This window comes from Macaca nemestrina, chromosome 2 (genome assembly GCF_043159975.1).
Source record: "Macaca nemestrina isolate mMacNem1 chromosome 2, mMacNem.hap1, whole genome shotgun sequence".
NCBI classification, from domain to species: Eukaryota; Metazoa; Chordata; class Mammalia; order Primates; family Cercopithecidae; genus Macaca; species Macaca nemestrina.
Window position 1 is genome coordinate 178,991,978 of NC_092126.1, and position 24,349 is coordinate 179,016,326.

Here is a 24,349-nt window from a genome sequence, read left to right on the forward strand (position 1 = left end):
TATACCCAGTAATGGGATGGCTGGGTCATATGGTACATCTAGTTCTAGATCCTTGAGGAATCGCCATACTGTTTTCCATAATGGTTGAACTAGTTTACAATCCCACCAACAGTGTAAAAGTGTTCCTATTTCTCCACATCCTCTCCAGCACCTGTTGTTTCCTGACTTTTTAATGATCGCCATTCTAACTGGTGTGAGATGGTATCTCATTGTGGTTTTGATTTGCATTTCTCTGATGGCCAGTGATGATGAGCATTTTTTCATGTGTCTGTTGGCTGTATGAATGTCTTCTTTTGAGAAATGTCTGTTCATATCCTTTGCCCACTTTTTGATGGGGTTGTTTGTTTTTTTCTTGTAAATTTGTTTGAGTTCTTTGTAGGTTCTGGATATTAGCCCTTTGTCAGATGTGTAGATTGCAAAAATTTTCTCCCATTCTGTAGGTTGCCTGTTCACTCTGATGGTAGTTTCTTTTGCTGTGCAGAAGCTCTTTAGTTTAATTAGATCCCATTTGTCAATTTTGGCTTTTGCTGCCGTTGCTTTTGGTGTTTTAGACATGAAGTCTTTGCCCATGCCTATGTCCTGAATGGTACTACCTAGGTTTTCCTCTAGGATTTTTATGGTATTAGGTCTAACATTTAAGTCTCTAATCCATCTTGAATTAATTTTCGTATAAGGAGTAAGGAAAGGATCCAGTTTCAGCTTTCTACTTATGGCTAGCCAATTTTCCCAGCACCATTTATTAAATAGGGAATCCTTTCCCCATTTCTTGTTTCTCTCAGGTTTGTCAAAGATCAGATGGCTGTAGATGTGTGGTATTATTTCTGAGGACTCTGTTCTGTTCCATTGGTCTATATCTCTGTTTTGGTACCAGTACCATGCTGTTTTGGTTACTGTAGCCTTGTAGTATAGTTTGAAGTCAGGTAGCGTGATGCCTCCAGCTTTGTTCTTTTGACTTAGGATTGTCTTAGAGATGCGGGCTCTTTTTTGGTTCCATATGAACTTTAAAGCAGTTTTTTCCAATTCTGTGAAGAAAGTCATTGGTAGCTTGATGGGGATGGCAGTGAATCTATAAATTACCTTGGGCAGTATGGCCATTTTCACGATATTGATTCTTCCTATCCATGAGCATGGTATGTTCTTCCATTTGTTTGTGTCCTCTTTTATTTCACTGAGCAGTGGTTTGTAGTTGTCCTTGAAGAGGTCCTTTACATCCCTTGTAAGTTGGATTCCTAGGTATTTTATTCTCTTTGAAGCAATTGTGAATGGAAGTTCATTCCTGATTTGGCTCTCTGTTTGTCTGTTACTGGTGTATAAGAATGCTTGTGATTTTTGCACATTAATTTTGTATCCTGAGACTTTGCTGAATTTGCTTATCAGCTTAAGGAGATTTTGGGTTGAGACAATGGGGTTTTCTAAATATACAATCATGTCATCTGCAAACAGGGACAATTTGACTTCTTCTTTTCCTAACTGAATACCCTTGATTTCTTTCTCTTGCCTAATTGCCCTAGCCAGAACTTCCAACACTATGTTGAATAGGAGTGGTGAGAGAGGGCATCCCTGTCTTGTGCCAGTTTTCAAAGGGAATTTTTCCAGTTTTTGCCCATTCAGTATTGGCTGTGGGTTTGTCATAAATAGCTGTTATTATTTTGAGGTATGTTCCATCAATACCGAATTTATTGAGCGTTTTTAGCATGAAGGGCTGTTGAATATTGTCAAAAGCCTTTTCTGCATCTATTGAGATAATCATGTGGTTCTTGTCTTTGGTTCTGTTTATATGCTGGATTATGTTTATTGATTTGCAAATGTTGAACCAGCCTTGCATCCCAGGGATGAAGCCCACTTGATCATGGTGGATAAGCTTTTTGATGTGTTGCTGAATCCGGTTTGCCAGTATTTTATTGAGGATTTTTGCATCGATGTTCATCAGGGATATTGGTCTAAAATTCTCTTTTTTTGTTGTGTCTCTGCCAGGCTTTGGTATCAGGATGATGTTGGCCTCATAAAATGAGTTAGGGAGGATTCCCTCTTTTTCTATTGATTGGAATAGTTTCAGAAGGAATGGTACCAACTCCTCCTTGTACCTCTGGTAGAATTCAGCTGTGAATCCATCTGGACCTGGACTTTTTTTGGTTGGTAGGCTATTAATTATTGCCTCAATTTCAGAGCCTGCTATTGGTCTATTCAGGGATTCAACTTCTTCCTGGTTTAGTCTTGGAAGAGTGTAAGTGTCCAGGAAATTATCCATTTCTTCTAGATTTTCCAGTTTATTTGCGTAGAGGTGTTTATAGCATTCTCTGATGGTACTTTGTATTTCTGTGGGGTCGGTGGTGATATCCCCTTTATCATTTTTAATTGTGTCGATTTGATTCTTCTCTCTTTTCTTCTTTATTAGTCTTGCTAGTGGTCTGTCAATTTTGTTGATCTTTTCAAAAAACCAACTCCTGGATTCATTGATTTTTTGGAGGGTTTTTTGTGTCTCTATCTCCTTCAGTTCTGCTCTGATCTTAGTTATTTCTTGCCTTCTGCTAGCTTTCGAATGTGTTTGCTCTTGCTTCTCTAGTTCTTTTAATTGCGATGTTAGAGTGTCAGTTTTAGATCTTTCCTGCTTTCTCTTGTGGGCATTTAGTGCTGTAAATTTCCCTCTACACACTGCTTTAAATGTGTCCCAGAGATTCTGGTATGTTGTATCTTTGTTCTCATTGGTTTCAAAGAACATCTTTATTTCTGCCTTCATTTCGTTATGTACCCAGTAGTCATTCAGGAGCAGGTTGTTCAGTTTCCATGTAATTGAGCGGTTTTGATTGAGTTTCTTAGTCCTGAGTTCTAGTTTGATTGCACTGTGGTCTGAGAGACAGTTTGTTATAATTTCTGTTCTTGTACACTTGCTGAGGAGTGCTTTACTTCCAATTACGTGGTCGATTTTGGAGTAAGTACGATGTGGTGCTGAGAAGAATGTATATTCTGTTGATTTGGGGTGGAGAGTTCTATAGATGTCTATTAGGTCTGCTTGCTGCAGAGATGAGTTCAATTCCTGGATATCCTTGTTAACTTTCTGTCTCGTTGATCTGTCTAATGTTGACAGTGGAGTGTTGAAGTCTCCCATTATTATTGTATGGGAGTCTAAGTCTCTTTGTAAGTCTCTAAGGACTTGCTTGATGAATCTGGGTGCTCCTGTATTGGGTGCATATATATTTAGGATAGTTAGCTCTTCCTGTTGAATTGATCCCTTTACCATTATGTAATGGCCTTCTTTGTCTCTTTTGATCTTTGATGGTTTAAAGTCTGTTTTATCAGAGACTAGTATTGCAACCCCCGCTTTTTTTTGTTCTCCATTTGCTTGGTAAATCTTCCTCCATCCCTTTATTTTGAGCCTATGTATGTCTCTGCGTGTGAGATGGGTCTCCTGAATACAGCAGACTGATGGGTCTTGACTCTTGATCCAGTTTGCCAGTCTGTGTCTTTTACTTGGAGCATTTAGTCCATTTACATTTAAGGTTAAGATTGTTATGTGTGAACTTGATCCTGCCATTATGATATTAACTGGTTATTTTGCTCGTTAGTTGATGCAGTTTCTTCCTAGCCTCGATGGTCTTTACATTTTGGCATGTTTTTGCAATGGCTGGTACCAGTTGTTCCTTTCCATGTTGAGTGCTTCCTTCAGGGTATCTTGTAAGGCAGGCCTAGTGGTGACAAAATCTCTAAGCATTTGCTTATCTGTAAAGGATTTTATTTCTCCTTCACTTATGAAACTTAGTTTGGCTGGATATGAAATTCTAGGTTTAAAATTCTTTTCTTTAAGAATGTTGAATATTGGCCCCCACTCTCTTCTGGCTTGTAGAGTTTCTGCCGAGAGATCTGCTGTTAGTCTGATGGGCTTCCCTTTGTGGGTAACCCGACCTTTCTCTCTGGCTGCCCTTAAGATTTTTTCCTTCATTTCAACTTTGGTGAATCTGGCAATTATGTGTCTTGGAGTTGCTCTTCTCGAGGAGTATCTTTGTGGCGTTCTCTGTATTTCCTGGATTTGAATGTTGGCCTGCCCTACTAGGTTGGGGAAGTTCTCCTGGATGATATCCTGAAGAGTGTTTTCCAACTTGGTTCCATTTTCCCCCTCACTTTCAGGCACCCCAATCAGACGTAGATTTGGTCTTTTTACATAATCCCATACTTCTTGCAGGCTTTGTTCATTTCTTTTTCTTCTTTTTTCTTTTGGTTTCTCTTCTCGCTTCATTTCATTCATTTGATCCTCAATCGCTGATACTCTTTCTTCCAGTTGATCGAGTTGGTTACTGAAGCTTGTGCATTTGTCACGTATTTCTCGTGTCATGGTTTTCATCTCTTTCATTTCGTTTAGGACCTTCTCTGCATTAATTACTCTAGCCATCAATTCTTCCACTTTTTTTTCAAGATTTTTAGTTTCTTTACGCTGGGTACGTAATTCCTCCTTTAGCTCTGAGAAATTTGATGGACTGAAGCCTTCTTCTCTCCTCTTGTCAAAGTCATTCTCCGTCCAGCTTTGATCCGTTGCTGGCGATGAGCTGCGCTCCTTTGCCGGGGGAGATGCGCTCTTATTTTTTGAATTTCCAGCTTTTCTGTCCTGCTTTTTCCCCATCTTTGTGGTTTTATCTGCCTCTGGTCTTTGATGATGGTGATGTACTGATGGGGTTTTGGTATAGGTGTCCTTCCTGTTTGATAGTTTTCCTTGTAACAGTCAAGACCCTCAGCTGTAGGTCTGCTGGAGATTGCTTGAGGTCCACTCCAGACCCTGTTTGCCTGGGTATCAGCAGCAGAGGCTGCAGAAGATAGAATATTTCTGAACAGCGAGTGTACCTGTCTGATTCTTGCTTTGGAAGCTTCCTCTCAGGGGTGTACTCCACCCTGTGAGGTGTGGGGTGTCAGACTGCCCCTAGTGGGGGATGTCTCCCAGTTAGGCTACTCAGGGTTCAGGGACCCACTTGAGCAGGGAGTCTGTCCCTTCTCAGATCTCAACCTCCGTGTTGGGAGATCCACTGTTCTCTTCAAAGCTGTCAGACAGAGTCGTTTGCGTCTGCAGAGGCTTCTGCTGTGTTTGTTATTGTTTACTGTGCCCTGTCCCCAGAGGTGGAGTCTACAGAGACAGGCAGGTTTCCTTGAGCTGCTGTGAGCTCCACCCAGTTCAAGCTTCCCAGCAGCTTTGTTTACCTACTTAAGCCTCAGCAATGGTGGGCGCCCCTCCCCCAGCCTCGCTGCTGCCTTGCCGGTAGATCACAGACTGCTGTGCTAGCAATGAGGGAGGCTCCGTGGGCGTGGGACCCTGCCAGCCAGGTGTGGGATATGATCTCCTGGTGTGCCTGTTTGCTTAAAGCGCTGTATTGGGGTGGGAGTTACCCGATTTTCCAGGTGTTGTGTGTCTCAGTTCCCCTGGCTAGGAAAGGGATTCCCTTCCCCCTTGCGCTTCCCAGGTGAGGCAATGCCTCGCCCTGCTTCAGCTCTTGCTGGTCGGGCTGCAGCAGCTGACCAGCACCGATCGTCCGGCACTCCCCAGTGAGATGAACCCAGTACCTCAGTTGAAAATGCAGAAATCACCAGTCTTCTGTGTCGCTCGCGCTGGGAGTTGGAGACTGGAGCTGTTCCTATTCGGCCATCTTGCTCCGCCCCGTTCTTGTTGATTTATACAACATTACATTTTGCTGTGTTGCTGGGTTTTTGAAAAATGCATAATTTGTGACAGCTTTTAATACAATTGCATACAGTAAGCTCTCAAATTTTAAAGCACAATGAGAATATACATATATATGGTAATATGCAGTTTACTTTGTAGGCAACAGATTAATCTGTACTTTAAAACTTTGGATGTAAGATATTAGGTACAATTTTAGTTTTTTTCTTTATTAAAAATCAGGGAATATGTATCTTTAGTGATTCTAGTTGAACTAAATCTAAGCAGTTGTTTCAATGGTAGTAATCTGATACATCTCTTGACAGATTCTACTTCAGGGAAGTAGAAACTATCCATAAAAGCTTTCACTGATTTTTCTTATGACCTTTTGTAAAGTTCCATCTTAATTTTCTGAAGGAATAAAAGTGAGAAATCTTCATATGTTTCTGTACTTTACAAGGCTCTAGACATACTTTTCAAAAGGTGGAAACTTTTCATATATGGGCACAAGTTGCCTTACTGCATTCAGTAAACATACTTGAAGGGTGGTTCCATTTACTGGAAACAAGGCAATTTTCTATGAGCATTTGAGATCTCTTCTGTTAGAACGTGTTTAAGAGTCAGATGGGCTTTCTTGTGTGAAAAGCATTTTCTTAATGGGTGCTTGCTCACAATGCTATGGTACAGCTTTTGTTGCCTTAGAGACAGTGGGTCAATGGATAAGTAAATGGGTAGTCTTGAATATCAAGCCAATGAATAATCCATTTTAGTAACCTTTGCCTCCCAGAGGCAGTGCCTTAATAAGTCAACACATTTTTATAGACTTTATTTGAAAAAAGAACTTTATGTTTACTAAGTGCTTTGATATACATGGACAAAATACAAATAATCCAATAGTAGCATAATTGTCTATCTTGGTAATAAAATAATTCAGAGCTATATATAATAAATTTGGTAAACGTCAAGGAAAATAAACTGATTTCAGAAGTTTTTTAGGCTTACTTTTAAAAATCACAAGTAAATGTCATTGCCTTTATCATGGAGAACACAAATTCCCTTCAAACTGATAATTGGTTGAAAAATGTCAATTGATTTCCATTCTGTTGTTACAATTTTAATAATAATTTATAAACTAAGTTAGACAGAATACCCAAAACAACTCATGAAACCCATATCCACTTATCCATGTATATATATTTTATGCCGTCATATAATGGAATACCCTTGTGTAGCTATGTAACACTTGCTAATGTTTACAAAGGATAAGTTCTCATAGAATATACCTTATAAAATATAAATTTAAAGACAGTATTACAACAAAAATCATTGGAAATAACTTCAAATATGCTTACAGATGCTCCTCAACTTATAATGGAGTTAAATTTTGATAACCCATCATAAAATATCATTAAGTGCATTTAATACACCTACCTACCAAATATCATAGCTTAGCTTAGCCTACCTTAAATGTGACCCATAACATTTTCATTAGCCTACAATTGGGAAAAAAAATCATCTACTACAAAGCTTATTTTGTAATAAAGTATTGAATATCTCATATAATGTATTAAATGCTGAACTGAAGGCGAAAAACAAAATGGTTGTATGGGTACTCAAAGTACAATTTCTATCAAATGCATATCACCATTTGATTAGGTATTTTTGAATTAAACATATACTTTGGGTTCTTATTAGAAATTCAGATTGTAATCAATAATGTGTCACTCCTTTTTGGTTCATCTAGCACTTACTAAAGACAGAAAAGTATGTAAGATTTTTTTGAGAAACTGTTATCTTTCTGGAAGAAATATTGTTAAAGAATAAAACGTAGGAAAGTGGAATGAGTTTGGGCTGAAGGATATTTTTGGATAACATCTGAATTCTTCAGTTTCCACTCTTAACTCTTAGGTGTTCAAACTCAGCTTCACCTACTAATAAACACAGAAGGACCATCTGTCAAAGTAATCTTTCTTATTATGTGAAGAGAGCACTATAAATTCTCCCCATGATTCTTTTTGAAATCAATTAAAAAAATAATTTTTGACGGAAATATAATCTGGAATTAATCAGCAAAACCCGAAAAGAATAAAAAAAGGAGATGGTTTGGAAGTATATGGTTTCAAAGGTAAGAGAAAACTGATTGTAAGTTAAATAAAAGAGATAATTTATTTGATGACGTTCCTGGCTCACAGATTCCATAATTCTGATTTAAGAATAAGAAGAAATAAATTCTAAATAATGAATAGCATAATTTACCAAGTTTCTTGATATATGCATGTGTGAGTATATGTGTGAATTCTAATTTGATGGCTAGGATTTTGTACTGAACATTTCCTGATGTGAAAAACTTCATTATTTTCTAACATCACTAGATACTCAAATAACTCTTAAAAAGAAAACCTAGAACCAATGTTTACTTCGTTCACAAGTGTTTGTGGATGTGCATCCTGCCACAGAGCGGCTTCCACTTCCTCCTTGACTGCACATTCAATTTGGTCTGTTTAATGTTTCTTGGACTAAAAAGTCAAACCTGTTATAGGATAGTTTCACATTTCTCAATGTTCCTGCAAATTAAATGTGATGTTTGACAGAGATTTAAGCCGATACTCTTTCATTCCTTCATGACTTTTTTTTTTTTCTAGTGAGTAGAGAATGAGGATTTATTAAGTCTAATTTGGAAAGATCCAATGTTTTTTGTTATCGATGCCTAAATAGGCTCCTAGACTTCTTGGAAGAAAATAAAACAGATAAATTAGCTTTCCAAGTAGAGCTCATAACACTACATAAGTAGTTTGATAAAAGAAAAATTAGGACTGATTATTACAGAGTAAGAATGTCATTAAATTAAGAAATACTTGGTTTGCTATATTTTATTTACTGTTATATGTTCCCTGTCATCCTTACCTTATTCACGTGATATACATTTCCCTGAGAAAGAAAAACTGTATTATATAACTGAAAATCTCCTTACTTGCTGCATTTGGGATTTTAGAAACACTTAGAATTGTGAAAGATTTGAAATAACAGAGATGAAAATATCCTACACAGAATGAGAAAAACTCTGCATCATTTTCTGTACACTTTTTTAGTATCAGCTTATCTAAAACAGGATTCTTCACTAACTGTCTCTGAAATTTTAAGTTTGTCTCTATTGTATTCTGCATTATAAAGCCTCTCTGCTTTCACTCTTCTAAACAAAATAGCACCAACTCTCATTTAAACAAGTATTTATTCTTGCCCTTTAGAGGATGCAATACAGGTGGTTGAAGCCAATAAAAGGAAGAAATATAGTTTAATGATGTAGACCAAGGAACAGGGTATACCTAGGATCATCGTACTTACTTTGTTAACAGGTGGTAGTCCATTTATTTGCATTATTATATTTTTAGCTATTAATCTAGAAAACGGAAATCACATATGCATCTCTTACTTTCACTTGTGAGTGTATACACGCCCATGTTATAATGAGTTCGAGAGTGTGTGTGCGTGCATATGTGGAGGCTGTTGCTGGATAATCTTCGTGAAGTGTGTTTTTTTGTTTGTTTGTTTGTTTGTTTCCTGCTCACAGGTAATTTGTCAATTCTGTGCATAATTATTAAGTAAGTTACTCCTATTTGGAGGGGGATTCATTCCATTTGTATAATATTCTGCTGAACCTATATTGTATTATAAGGAGTGTTTCACATATTAAAATGAAACTATGATTTTCAATACACACAAACAAGATCTGACAAGAACATTGGTATGTATAGTGATTCCTCTTTTAGATTTAATAATTTCTAGTCAATTTCTTGGTTATTATTGAGAATTATCCTGATTCCTCTCTAGAAAGAGCACAATTTCCATTGAATTATCCCAGATGTCCCTCCTCTACTTTCCAACCCTATTCCATTCCAACTAGCTGCATTCCACCTTCTAAACAGACTTGCAGTCATCAGTGTGTTTTTCAGTATGTTCTTAGTCTGCAGAAATAAATGTCACATTTTCTAGCCATCACCTGGGAGCTATAAACCAAACTATGTGATCTAGAATCGACATTAATTGCTGTCTTAAATCTCCCTCTTTGGGAGGAATATATGGATAATATTTAACATTCTGCTAAAGAGTAGAAACATATCTTAGGAAATGCTCTCTTCAAGAGTCAAAGCACGTGTGTTTTGTTTGGCAATCTTTGTATAATTTTTCGTAGCAGATCAGTTTTTCTCCTTTAAAGCTCTTTAGAATAACATATGGATGCACATTATAGTAGTGTAAAGTATTAGAGGGTTCTATTTTCTGTGGTTAAAAGAAATCTAACTCTGTACCCAATGAATTCTTATTATTGCAGATTATTTTAACCTCTCATTAGAATTGGCCAAAAAGTGAGAGATGCTAGACCATTAAACAGGCTAAAACAAAGGCAAGCAGAGTGGATTTTGGATATTATGGCTTTTTTTCTTACAGTTTCTTATGTATGAAGACACTGTACTTCTAGCTATGTAATTGCAATTTTATTTTCCCCGTCATGATATAGCTCAGCCATTTACGTTATATTTTGGGGAAGTGGTTAAAAAGCAGGTTCCTGGACCGTTCTGTGTTCAACTCAGTTTTTTAGATTTACAACTTATTGTTCATCGGCCTCAGTTTCTTCCAGTTTAAAATGGAGAAAGCAATGGTAAATTAAGAATTAAGTAGATATTATATTTTAATTATTTAGTGTAGTTTGGCAAATAATAAGTACTCAATAAATACTGTATTTTGAATTGATGGTGATAATGATAATTTTGATGATGATGAGTATTACCTTAAAATACAGAAGCAAAGTTAGTGAAAGTAAAGAATTATAGTGTTAAGAATCACGGGCTTCCAGTCACTTGTTTTTGATACAGGGAGTGGACTTAAATAATAACGAGTCATTATCTATGTAAAGAAGGGGGAGAAAAAAAAAAAAAACTCTTCTATTCTCCTCTTCCCATTTAGAACCCAGACTGATTGCATTTAAAAGGAAGAAATGTGAACAATATTCCATTATTTCTCACCTTACAGGTCAAAATTGGATTTTAAAGTAGGATATCGTATTTATATCTATAAGCCCTCTTCCGCTGGTCTTAGGTTCACCTTGTAGGCCTAAACAAATGATTGTTATTTTTACTTTAGGGGAAAAAATGTCAATAGTAATGAGTTTTGAGACCTTATAAGGAATTTTCTCTGATCCTTCCATTAGGTCAAAGATGTTGACAATTAAATCATGAAGCATTATTCTTGTTGAAAAAGAGGTGAGTAAATGTGGTAGAAGCAGTTTTCTTGTTGATCATTCAAAGACAATTTAATTAGCTGATCATTACCTCTCGGAATCCAAAGCTAGTTAATTGGGCTATGGGCAGAGTAGAGTGACTTCCTTGACATGCATGCTTAGTTAGAGAATTACTTTAATCCCTCTCATTATCATAGGGAACTTGTAAGGCCTGGCAATCCTGAGATTCCATGGAGATGGAAATAATTGCTCTGATTTATTATTACACTTCTGTTTTCAGTTTTATGACTCATGTTTAGTCTTTTGCGTGCTAAATTTATAGAGATTTATTTGCCTAAAGTATTACAATAAATCTAAGAGATTTCCTGCCATTTGTGAAATAGAATGGAATCATTCTGACTTGTTTTAAGGCAAAGTGAGAATCCTATTATGATAATTGTCTTTTTGGTCTTTAAAGGAAAGTATTTCCAATCTTCTAACCAATATTGCATTAAATTAACCTTTGTTCTTTTTCTAATGTCTCTAATCAATAAAGTAAGACAAAACTGTATTGTTGTTCTTATCCTGATTGGTTAGATGGATGTCAATATGTATATATTTCTGTGTTTAATCCATGTTATTACAGGACTCTTTAAGCCAAATAAAAAAGAAAAGGAAAAAGAAAAAAAAAAGGACAAGAAAAACATTAACAACAAAATCTTAGTAAGACGACTTAATCCCTCAGTGGGAGGAAATATATAGGACTGGATGAGTATCCAGTTATGGATTAATGATCAAATAGTTATCTTCTAGGGGCAGCAATAGACAACTTTATCATAACTGATACAACAATTAAATACCTATTTCTGAATACCTTAAAATAAAAACTAAAAAAGCAACATATTGGAGCCACATCTAAAAATAATTCAGTTTCTAAATCAGACCAGATTGGTAGAACTGAAACCTCCACCATAAATATTTTCTTATTATGTGAATATATGTTTTTGTTGCAGTCTTTATAAGGTCTATTACAATGTCTTATGATTATTTATGATGATAATAGAAAGACAGAATGAAATACTAATCCACTGCCTTATAAAATTAGCATTCACTGAAAATATACTATAGGCAAAAACATTGGAAAATGACAGAAATTTCAAGAAGACAAAGATATGGTACAGCTATTTAGAGACTCATCCCTTCATGGCATAAAATGTAAGCAGAAAAATTATAATACAGCATGGACATTTACTAGTATATATAAGAACAAAGTAATATGGAAACCTAAAAGGGAAGCAACTCATTATTGATAGTGCTTGATACCATTGCTTATTCTGGTGCTTTGGCTGGACAGTATCTGCAACTCTGACCATCATGTGTATCAGTCAATATAAATAATTTACTAGAAATCTGGTGTTCATTTTTGTATAATAGAGATTACATTTTGTCTAAACAAAGAGCATAGATTATTGTATTTCAAATGTCAGCTCTTTTATTTCCATTGACATTTAATTTGGTAGAAAGTTAAAGGGATATTTTTACAGTATCTTCTTATCAACTTTGAAAATATGAATAGATTCATATATTTTTGAAAATGCAAATTGCTTCATAGAAGAATCTGTTAGAACATGTTATGTTAGGCACTCTGTCTTTATATATGTGCATATTTATCAATATCTCTGTGGCCAGTTAATGGAGTGGTTCAGAACACCATGCTAATAAGGTCAAAGTCATGGATGTGGCCTTCCTTCACTTTGTTACTTGGCTACAAATAGACTTTTCATTTCAGCTAGCCTTCTTGCAAATATCTGCATTTGATCACAAAAAGTACTTTAAATAAATCAATGCAAATTTAGCAGCCATACCCACACCTGGTATTGGACAAGTCATGCAGATAAACTTGTTTGCAAACAAAATGGGATGAAAAGAACGTCCAACAAATGCTGAGTATATATATTTTTTAAATCAGTTTGCAAGTCGTTTGAGGAGATGGTGGTACATCTCACTCTCCATGTCCCCTGCACCCACTAATGTAAGGTGATACATACCTACATTTTTATACACATCTACTGTATAGAAGAACAGCTATAATGGCCATTTTATTTTTTATTTTTATTTTTTGCTGTTGGAAGAATGGCTATAATAGGTTACCAACATTTGCATAGCAAATAAACTGGAATACATAGTGATCATTTTAAAACTGACATTATTTGAGTACACATGTATAAGCTCATTTAAATAATTTTAAATATCAAAGTAGTCAATTTGAAGAAATATAGTTGGTTGAAAATTTAAATAATATAGGGGCTCAAAAAGAGAAAGAGACAATTGATTTCTCTTGAAGTGTGGTTTGAACTAAATACTTTTTAGTTAAGTGAACGTGTATGTTGTTTTATGTTGTCAGTGTGATGTGTGTGTGTATGTGTGTGTACATATGGCAGCATACAAATTTTGAATTGCATATATATTTTATATATAAACATCTAAGTATATATATACTTTTTATATATAAATGTTTTGTGTGTATATATATATATATATATATTTTTTTTTTTTTGAGACAGGGTCTCACTCTGTTGCCCAAGCTGGAGAGGAGTGGCATGATCACAGCTCACTTCAGCCTCGATCTCCTGGGCCAAGTGGTTCTCCCACCTCAGCCTCCCAGGTAGCTGTCACTACAGGTGTGTGCCACCATACATCCAGGTAATTTTTTGTATATAAAATGTTTTTTTATTCTTTGTAGAGATGAGGTTTTGCCATGTTGCCCAGGCTACAATTCTATATTTTTATTGCAGTGCATTGTATAATAGAAAAGCAAACCTTAATGGTTTAATTCATATTTGAGTTTTCTCTTTCTCTCTCACACTTTTTTTTTGGTAAGTTCCTTTGTTAGAGTCTTTTGCTTCACATCTCGGCCTTCTCATCTGTAAACCAGGGATAATAATGTAAACACATCTGAATAAAATGGAATATTAGTGTTCCAGCTCTATTCTAAGACATTTTATGCTTCATAAATTATCATGTTTCCTAACTTCAAACTGCCACTTTATACCGGTTCTTTATATCTCTAAAATTTTTTCAGATATTTTGTCTGTAAAACAAAAATATTCTTTAACAATGTGTCCCCTAGTTATATAACTCTATTATTATTCTTCTATCTAATACTTTCACTTCTTGAAAAAGTAATCTAATTCTTTCTTACATTTTTAATTCATATTTACACAAATTTACTGTTGGTGGCCTTAGCAAGTGCCTTTTAAAGGACTTGTGGGAGCCACTTACTAAGGTCACCCGCTATCTTATATTTGGCACAATTAGTAAAATAATTTTACTTCTTATCGGAGTCAAACTTGGTTGAAAGCATCTTGCTTTTAGAAACCTCTTTGGTGTCTATGAGACTATGCTATTTCCAATCTCTTCTCTATGAATATTGATTCCCATCTTCTTTTGATACCAGGACATTCCTCAGAGTTCCTCAGAATTATTTTGCTTCATTCTGCACCCTGTTTCTAGGTAATCTTCCCATTCCTGTGGCTTCTTACACTTAAAATAGACTTGTGGCTACCCATTTCAGATCCATCCTAGATTTTACTCTTTCACCAAGGACATGTTCAAAACTACTCATTGGACATCTCTACTTGCATTTCCAACAGGCAACAGTAATTCAACGATAGAAATCCCTGAAGCCTCCTCTTTCTTTTGAGGAAACTCTTCTACATTGAGAACACAGTTTTTCCAGTCATCACAGCACCTACTTACTCTTTTTATAAATTCATGATTTAATTACTTACTAAGTTTTCTGGTTTTATCGCCAAGATACCACTTATAATTTGTGCCTTTCTATTTCTGTCACTAACTTCTTTAAATACACATTGATTTTCACTTTACAGAATATCCAGTCTCCTTGTGTATAACATTGCCCATCCCTACCAAACTTGCTTCCACAGTGCAGCTGGGAGATGTTCCCCAAACTAAACAGCTCTGTGTCACAACTCGTCTTGGTAAGGAGTCTCTCTGTACAATTCCCAAGCAAAACCCACTTTCAAATAGAAAAGTCTTTTTTTCTTACACTCTGCCCTAGATAAATTAAAGACTGTAGGCCTCAGAAATAAAGGGGATAATCAACAAGCAATATGTAAAGTGGCTGATAGCTTACATTATAGCTATCAACTGTGTTTGAAATTTCAATGTGATCGTTGTCTTCTATTCAAGCAACTGCTTTTAAGAATATGGCTCCCAGATGCAGAGTTTCTTATTGTGAATCTCTGAGTGTTGACTTAGTCCTTTTATGACTTTGAAGAAAATAATTTGACACCTGTGTCTCAGTTTCCTCAGTTGTAAAAAAAAAAAAGTGTAAAAAAATACCTATTTTGTTTTGGTCATATCAATAATTATGTTAAATATATATAAAACTCTTATCATTCTTTTAATGTCTGGGACATTGCGTGTGCTCAAAAGTGACAAGTAGTATTTTTTAGAAGTGCTCTTTAAAGGATAGGTGCAGTTTTCCGTTGTTGTTTTGTTTTGCTTCTCCTAAAAAAAACTTTTTCCCTGAATGTCTGCATATACTTGATGCACTTGGGGAAAATAATCCCTAAACATCTGGTCACTTTTGATTTCACTGAGCTGCCTTTTCAATACCTTTCCTGACCACTCCAAAATAATAGCCAGAAATACATTCAACTAACCCTATATAATGAAGGGCACATTGGCAGTAAACCTTGACTAATCTGAGGCAACTAAAATAGGCTCTTTGGCTTACTACTCCTACTACCATTGCAAGCCAGTGCTACTGTGACTAAATTATCAAGAACCTTAAGTATCTTACCTTTTCCAACCATGTGTGAATGAACCAGCTTTTTAAAACCTTAACTGCAAGCAAAATTCTCCACCTCCTTTTTTTTGCTATCAGAATTCACTGTAATTTGTCTGAACTAGATTTCAAGAAGAGTAAGAAATTACCTCTTGTAGTTTTTATTAACATCTGTGTATCAGGTAATGGGCTATGCATATACAGAATAAGGAGTCACCATTACTCTCCCTGGACTGGAAAGTGGTAATGTCATATCAAATTGATATATTTCCTTAAATTTTTATTGGTTTCTGCTATCTTAGGTCAAAGCCCACATACCTTAGAATGGAATGTCATTTCTGATGTAGCCTGCCTATAATTTTCAGAAACATTTTCTATCCTCTCATACGTACCCTGTGTCCTAGATATAACAAGCCTTTACAAATCCTATAATGTATCATGCTTTTCTTAAAGCACATCTTGCCTGTTTCTATTGCCTGCACCTTTTCTTCCTATCCCCTCCCTCTACGTTATTTACTAAAAATCTACTTATCCTTCAAAACACAGCCTGAAATTTACCTCCTTTGAAAAACTAAGAGTCTGCTTTTCTAGATAGAGAACCATGCGGAAAGGGACCTCCTAGGCAAAACTGAGTGCTTCATTTCTACTATTTTAACCTTGTATGTACTTCTGTTATAATGCAACTCATGACTTACCTACATATCTAGCTCCTTTTCTTGACTGCGAGGCACCTTAGGCCAAAGGTTTGCTTAGTTTACTATTTAATCCTGCGAACTCTAAATATCTGAGACAGATCTCAGTTAATATAGAAAGTTTATTTTGCCAAGGTTGAGGATGTGTGCTTGTGACACAGCCTCAGGGGGTGCTGATGACATGTGTCTAAGATAGTCAGGACACAGCTTGGTTTTATACATTTTAGGGAGACATGAGACACTAATCAATATACATAAGATGTACATTGGTCCTGTCCAGAAAGGGGAGAAAACTTGATTCAGGGAGGGGGCTTCCAGGTCACAGGTAGTTGGGAGATAGATGGTTGTATTCTTGTGAGTTTCTGATCAGCCTTTCCAAAAGAGGCAGTCAGATATGTATCTGTCTCAGTGAGCAGATGCATGGATGACTTTGAATAGAATGGGAGGCAGGTTTGCCCTAAGCAGTTCCAAGAATGACGTTTCCCCTTAGCTTAGTAATTTTGAAGCCCTCAAATTTATTTTTCTTTCACAATCCTCAATGTTTACATGGAGTCAGAAAAGTAGGGACTACAGAAACGATGCTCAATGGGTATAAAACCTATTATTTTTATTTTCCACAGTGGAGAGAGAAAAATAATTATTGAGAAACTCAGAAGGCTACCAATAACAAAAGTTGGGTACACTTATATTGTGTGATAGAGTTATTAATTGGACACTCTTGGAAAAAAATTCTCCAGTGTGTATATGTCTTTTATTAAATCTGTCATTTCTGCATGTCTATCGAAATACTGACTGCTTTTGTTTTGACCTATATTTTCAAGTATGTTTGTATAGTGAAGATACTTGGAAGATAGAGGTAGTATTTCCTTGTAGAACAAAGGGCAGATTTGTTTACTATCCAGTATAATAAAGATAACATATACTTTTGGAGCAAACATCAGGCAGGTTTACTGTCTACTATAAAAGATTTGGGTTCTCTAATCATAGGCTTCCCATTCTATAACATAACTCATTGTGTGTTTAGGTGTTACCTGGCCCACTTTTACCTTCATACATTATTAAATTATAGGACCCATATTTTTAAAAATTCCTATAAATTAAAATGTGTTTATTTTATATTAGTGAAAATGATACTGTAAGCAAGTTTCTGAAATATGCAAAATCTACACTCAGCTTTTGTATCTCCTGTGCTCCCTGCCAGTGCCCATATAGTGATGACCACTGTCTAGGTTTATCACTTGAATGTCTATTATTTCTTTGTTTGAATGACTATTCAGGAGAAAAAATACAATGGTTAGTTATGAATATTAGCTTACTATTTCCTAAACTCTTATTTATTTTGCATGCAACCTAAATCATTGATTCATATTAAGTTTTGCAAACCACTTTCCATAATTCCAGACATAAAGTAAATAAGAGCACGCAACAAGCAACAGAAAAAGATGGGCTAACAACCCTCAAGTCTATCTTCTGTAGCAGACATTCTTGTTGTTACTTTTGGGAATTAATAACATTTCTTTTTCATAATCTTATAAAATTCCAGGTAGCTGAATTAATTATTCCCATTTTACAAATAAGAAAATTCAGTCATGAAATTGAAATAATATGCCCAAAATAAAAGAGCTTATGTAAGTAGGTAAGTAGTGGAAGCCAGGATTACTGGACTGCAAAATCCACCAAAATATAATTTCAAGAAATCTGTCTTTACCTGACGCCTCGCTCTTCTACCACAAATTTAATTCCTGCTTTTTCTCATCAGCTTCTCCCTGTTTTAATACAAATTTAGTCTTTGGGGCCCATTTTATCTACTAGAGATAGTGTTGGAAGTTCTGGCTAGGGCGATCAGGCAGCAGAAAGAAATAAAGAGTCTTCAGTTAGGAAAAGAGGAAGTCAAATCGTCCCTGTTTGCAGATGACATGATTGTATATTTAGAAAACCCCATTGTCTCAGCCCAAAATCTCCTTAAGCTGATAAGCAACTTCAGCAAAGTCTCAGGATACAAAATCAATGTTCAAAAATCACAAGCATTCTTATACACCAATAACAGACAAACAGATAACCAAATCATGAGTGAACTCCCATTCACAATTGCTTCAAAGAGAATAAAATACCTAAGAATCCAACTTACAAGGGATGTGAAGGACCTCTTCAAGGAGAACTAGAAACCACTGTTCAGTGAAATAAAAGAGAACACAAACAAATGAAAGAACATTCCATGCTCATGGATAGGAAGAATCAATATTGTGAAAATGGCCATACTGCCCAAGGTGATTTATAGATTCAATGCCCTCCCCATCAAGCTACCAATGACTTTCTTCACAGAATTGGAAAAAAACTACTTTAAAATTCATATGAAACCAAAAAAGAGCCTGCATTGCCAAGACAATCCTAAGTCAAAAGAACAAAGCTGGAGGTATCACGCTACCTGACTACAAGCTATACTACAGGGCTACAGTAACCAAAACAGCATAGTACTGGTACCAAAAGAGAGAAACAGACCAATGGAACAGAACAGAGGCCTCAGAAATAACACCACACATCTAGAACCATCTGATCTTTGACAAACCTGACAAAAACAAGAAATGGGGAAAGGATTCCCTATTTAATAAATGGTGCTGGGAAACCTGGCTGGCCATATGTTGAAAGTTGAAACTGAATCCTTTCCTTACACCCTATACAAAAATTAATTTAAGATGGGTTAGAGACTTAAATGTTAGACATAAAATTATAAAAACTCTAGAAGAAAACCTAGGCAATACCATTGTTTTTGGAGATGTTTTCCCCAGATATTGAATTCTGACTCAACATTTTCCTCCCTCTTCCTTTCATTGTTTAGAAAATATCAATATATTGTCTTCTAGTGTATACTATTTCTGATTATAAAATTTATCTAAAATGATATTAAAAGTGCAAAGCCCATGAATGACCTTTATAAAAATACTTAGAAAACTCATAGTACCTGATTTCAAGACTTATCATAAAGTTACACTCAAGACAGAGCATAAATGGCAAAACGATAGACATATAAGGCCAGGCGCTTGTGGCTCACGCCTATAATCCCAGCTCTTTGAGAGGTTGAAGCCGGGGATCACAAGGTCAGAAGATTGAGAACATCCTGACTAACATGGAGAAACCCCATCTCTACTAAAAACACACAAAAAATTAACCGGGCGTGGTGGCGGGCGCCTGTAGTCCCAGCTACTCGGGAGGCTGAGGCAGGAGAATGGCATGAACCCGGGAGGCGGAGTTTGCAGTGAGCTGAGATCCAGCCACTGCACTCCAGCCTAGGCAACAGAGCCAGACTCCTTCTCAAAAACAAACAAAAAAGATAGACATATAGATCCATAGGATAGAAATAGAATTTCATATATGGTGTCATTTTAACAAATTATTTTGAAACTATAACTGCACCAGATGAATCTGGTTCAACTTTCATGTAAGAAAGTTGTGTTTTTTTTTTTTTGTTTTTTTTTGTTTTTTGGAGACGGAGTCTCGCTCTGTTGCCCAAGCTGGAGTGCAGTGGCAGGATCTCGGCTCACTGCAAGCTCCGCATCCCGGATTCAAGTGATTCTCCTGCCTCAGCCGCCGCAGTAGATGGGACTACAGGCGCCCTCTACTTTTTTGTATTTTAGTAGAGATGGGGTTTCACCATGTTGCCCAGGCTAGTCTCAAACTCCTTTTCTCAGGCAATCCACCTGCCTTGGCCTCCTGAAGTGCTAGGATTACAGGCGTGAGCCACCACGCCCGGCACTTGTAAGTTGTTTTTCAGTTTCTGTGGACTGACAGGTTGAAGATCACTTAACTTGAGCATGTCCAGATGAACCAACTTTGCAACCACAGGGAGAACCTAAGTGTTTGGTCCCAGGAGCAGGGACTGAGTTAAGAAGTGGACACTACATAACTGGATTCAGGATCAAGTCAAATCGTGCCTCCTAGCATCACCTCATTGTAAGATCCAATCACATCACACCTCATTACCTTATGCTTATAAAACCCAAACCAAACCCCAGCTCAGGGAAAAATATTTGAGCTTCTCCTTTTGTCTCCTTGCCAGTTGACTCACAATAAAGCTTTTCTTTTTTCAAAAGCTGGTGCTATGATATTGGCCTTCTCTATGCATGCCAGGCAGAAAGCCCATCAATTGCTCTGTAACAAAACAATTGCATATCCATGGGAGAAAAATATTATAATGTCCTTGGCAAAGGCAATCTTTTTATAATATAGAAAACATGAATCATAAAAGAAACAAATAATAAATTCAAGTTTATCAAAACTAAAAACTGCTCTTTGAAAGATACCACTAAGAAAATAAAAAGACAAGTCATACACTGGGGAAAATATTTATAACACAATATCAGGGAAAATGTGTATATCTAAAATATATTTGTGACTTTTACAACTCAACCATCCAATATAAATAAAAAATACTGTGAATAAACACTTCAAGAAAAAGACAAATAACCAATAAACTCAATATTATTATTAAAAAATGCGAATTGAAGTCATAATAACATGTCATTTTACATCCACTAGCATGATTCTAATTAAAGTAACTCTCAATTTCATTGTTATATTGAGTAAATTAGGTTAGATACACAATAATATCAATTATGTGATACCGCTTATATGAAGATAGAACAGGAAAATGTAGCTTATGGTGATACATAATAATCTAATCTATAGGTGTCCAAAAGTGAAAGTATTGCAGGGATTAACAGCATTGAGCATGAGGAAATATGCTGAGGTAATTCTAATGTTTTCAAATATTTCAAAAAGAGTGGTAATAACACAGGTGCATACATCAACATTAATTAAACTATCTTATTAACATTTTATGCATCTTATTGTATGTGTGTCATACATAGTGTACATTTTTGTGTATATATAGGTATTAGTGTAGATTATTCAATAAATCCAAAATTGAGGAAGATGCAAAGAAGTAAATACAGAAAAAGTAAGATAAATAGAAAGAATAAAGTCATAGGCTAGAAATAAAAATATCTCTCAAAATAATTAAAATTATGATTTCATTATTGATATGAAAACAGTCCCTCTAGTTGTGAATAAATGTTATCTCATTTAAATACATCAAGAATATGTAACAATTCAGAACTTACATGGGTCTAATCATATAGTTTCAAAAACCAAGAAAATCAATAAATCTGATTAGAATTATAAGGAAAAATGGACAAAATTAACAATATATTTGGAGAATTTAACATTCTAGTGATGATATATTAAATAGTTAACACCATTCATAAAGATAAAGAAGATTTAAACTACATATTATCACACTTAAAATAATGAACATCTGTAGATCCTGCCACCTAACAATTGAAGAATATTCATTCTCTTCAAGCTCAGAGGCAATGTTAATGATAATTTATCATATTCTACATCATAAAAATCTCAACACATTAAAAAGATTGTTATGCAGATAATATTCTGTCAGCACAAATTTAATTGAAATAAAAGGAATTTAATTTTCTTAATATAATTTTTAAAATAATTAAATAATTTAAATTGATTTCTGATATATTAACTTAAATATGAAAATTAAAATATAAGTAAATCCTTTGTTTTAGAAATTAAAAACTATTTCTATATTATTTCTTAATTACAGAAAATGTAAAAAAAATTGTTAAATTCATGTAACAAATAGGATGTGATATGTTCATGAGTAAAACTGCAAAAGAACTGAGAGAAATGGAGGTATATCTTCGTGTTCACGTGCGATATTATCCATTAGTACAGATGATACTTTTTCTTAATTAACTTATAATATGATACTTTCAATGAAATTCTTTTTTTTTTTTTTTTTTTTTTTTGAGACGGAGTCTCGCTCTGTCGCCCAGGCTGGAGTGCAGTGGCGCGATCTCGGCTCACTGCAAGCTCCGCCTCCCGGGTTCACGCCATTCTCCTGCCTCAGCCTCCCGAGTAGCTGGGACTACAGGCGCCCACAACCGCGCGCGGCTAATTTTTTGTATTTTTAGTAGAGACGGGGTTTCACCGTGGTCTCGATCTCCTGACCTTGTGATCCGCCCTCCTCGGCCTCCGAAAGCGCTGGGATTACAGGCGTGAGCCACCGCGCCCGGCCTTACTTTCAATGAAATTCTAAGGAAAATTCCAAAATAATTTTTTATGGTCCTTGACACACTAATTCTAAAGTAGCTGTAGAAGTACTAGAGTAGGCCAAAACATTTTTGAAGCAAAATGTTAAGGTTGGTTGGCTGTAACTGATATAAAAATTATAATGAAGCTAAATTAATAATGATAAAATGACGATGGCACAGGATTATAAGTAGCAAATGTTGTACAATAGATATTCCAAGGTTGGTACTGGGAAGGGAGAGCAAATAGAGAAACCAAAAGAGAGAAATTGAATAAAAATATATTGTCAAGGGCACACAAACATCTGAAGACTCAATATATAACAGCAGTGAGATCAATGGGAAAAGAAGATCTATTCAATAATGGCACTGGGGCAATCACCAAATCACGTGGAATAATGACAAAGGATTTCTATTACACACACACTTCGTGAGAAAAGCACTTCTTTGTGATAATGTTATAAAGCTTTTAAAAGAAAAAAGAAAACAGTTTCTATGTTAAGGTAGGAAATCATTTCTGGAAGAAAATGTCAACAGAAACGTCTACAAAAATAAAAACATTAATAAAATAGATCATACTAAAATTTTAAAACTGTAAATTTTAACAGTGAAAACTGAATTTTCTAAATGAGAGATTAAACTTGTCACATGTAACCAAAAATAGGCAGATATAAAACAGGTACCACTTTAAAAATTCAATTAAAAAAATACAATTTGACCAAATATGAAAAAAAGATATTGCCTAGAATCAATAATATGAGTAGCCAATACAAATAAAAACAAATCGTCAACCTTATTAGAAATCATAGAAAAACAAGTGAAACCACAGTAAGAAACCAGTTTAACAACTGAATTGACAAAAATTGGAAAGTCAGAAAATATCATGACAATTTCTTACAGCAAAGATATTGATTTGGGGGCTGGGTGCAGTCGCTCACGCCTGTAATCCCAGCACTTTGGGAGGCCAAGGCGAGCGGATCACGAGGTCAGGAGACTGAGACCATCCTGGCTAACACGGTGAAACCCCGTCTCTATTAAAAATACAAAAAATTAGCCCAGCATGGTGGCGGGTACCTCTAGTCCCAACTACTCAGGAGCCTGAGGCAGGAGAAACTCTTGAACCCAGGAGGCAGAGCTTGCAGTGAGCTGAGATCGCGCCACTGCCCTCCAGCCTGGGCGACAGAGTGAGACTCCCGTCTCAAAATAATAATAATAATAATAATAATAATAATAATAATAATAATAATAAAATAATTTAGAATTACCTACACATGTTAAAAATTATATTCCTTTGATAAAATAATTATATACTTGCACCAGGAGATAGAAGAATGCCAATAGCAGCATTATTTCGAGCAGCAGGAAAGTAAGAACTCAAATGTAAAATGGGGATGGATTAAAGGAAATGTAATATATTCAATACTGGGCCACAATGGCACAAAGAAACTAATTAACTACCATGATATGTATCAATACGTTTGAATTATACAGAGAAAGAGAAAATAAATAATATAAATAAATTTGCAATGACATTATTTGATTCAAGAACTGAAAATCTGGAACATTATAAATATTGGTATATACAGCCCAGCACAGTGGCTCATGCCTGACCACATAAATCGAGATGGAAGGGATTGCTTGAGACCATGAATCCAGGACCAACCTGGGTAGCAAAGTGAGAGTCTCTAAAAAAATAAAAATAAAAATTAGCTGGATATGGTGGCACATGTCTGAAATCATACCTACTTGGGAGGCTGAGGTGGGAGGATCACTTGAGCCCAGGAGTTCAAGGCCGCAATGAGCCATAATCATGCCACTGCACTCCAGACCGGGTGATAGAGTAAGACTGTGTCTCGTAAATAAATAAACAAATAAATAAATATT

At 35.6% G+C, this 24,349-nt stretch overlaps 1 long non-coding RNA gene across 1 annotated transcript in view; it reads left to right on the forward strand.

The window, feature by feature from the left end:
• The window catches only part of LOC105477520 (uncharacterized), a 174,152-nt gene that overhangs the window by 14,952 nt on the left and 134,851 nt on the right, over positions 1–24,349 (forward strand). The window contains exons 2-3 of the long non-coding RNA XR_011620380.1: positions 10,842–10,893; positions 13,415–13,515. This is a non-coding gene — a long non-coding RNA (uncharacterized lncRNA). The remainder of the gene's footprint in view (positions 1–10,841; positions 10,894–13,414; positions 13,516–24,349) is intronic.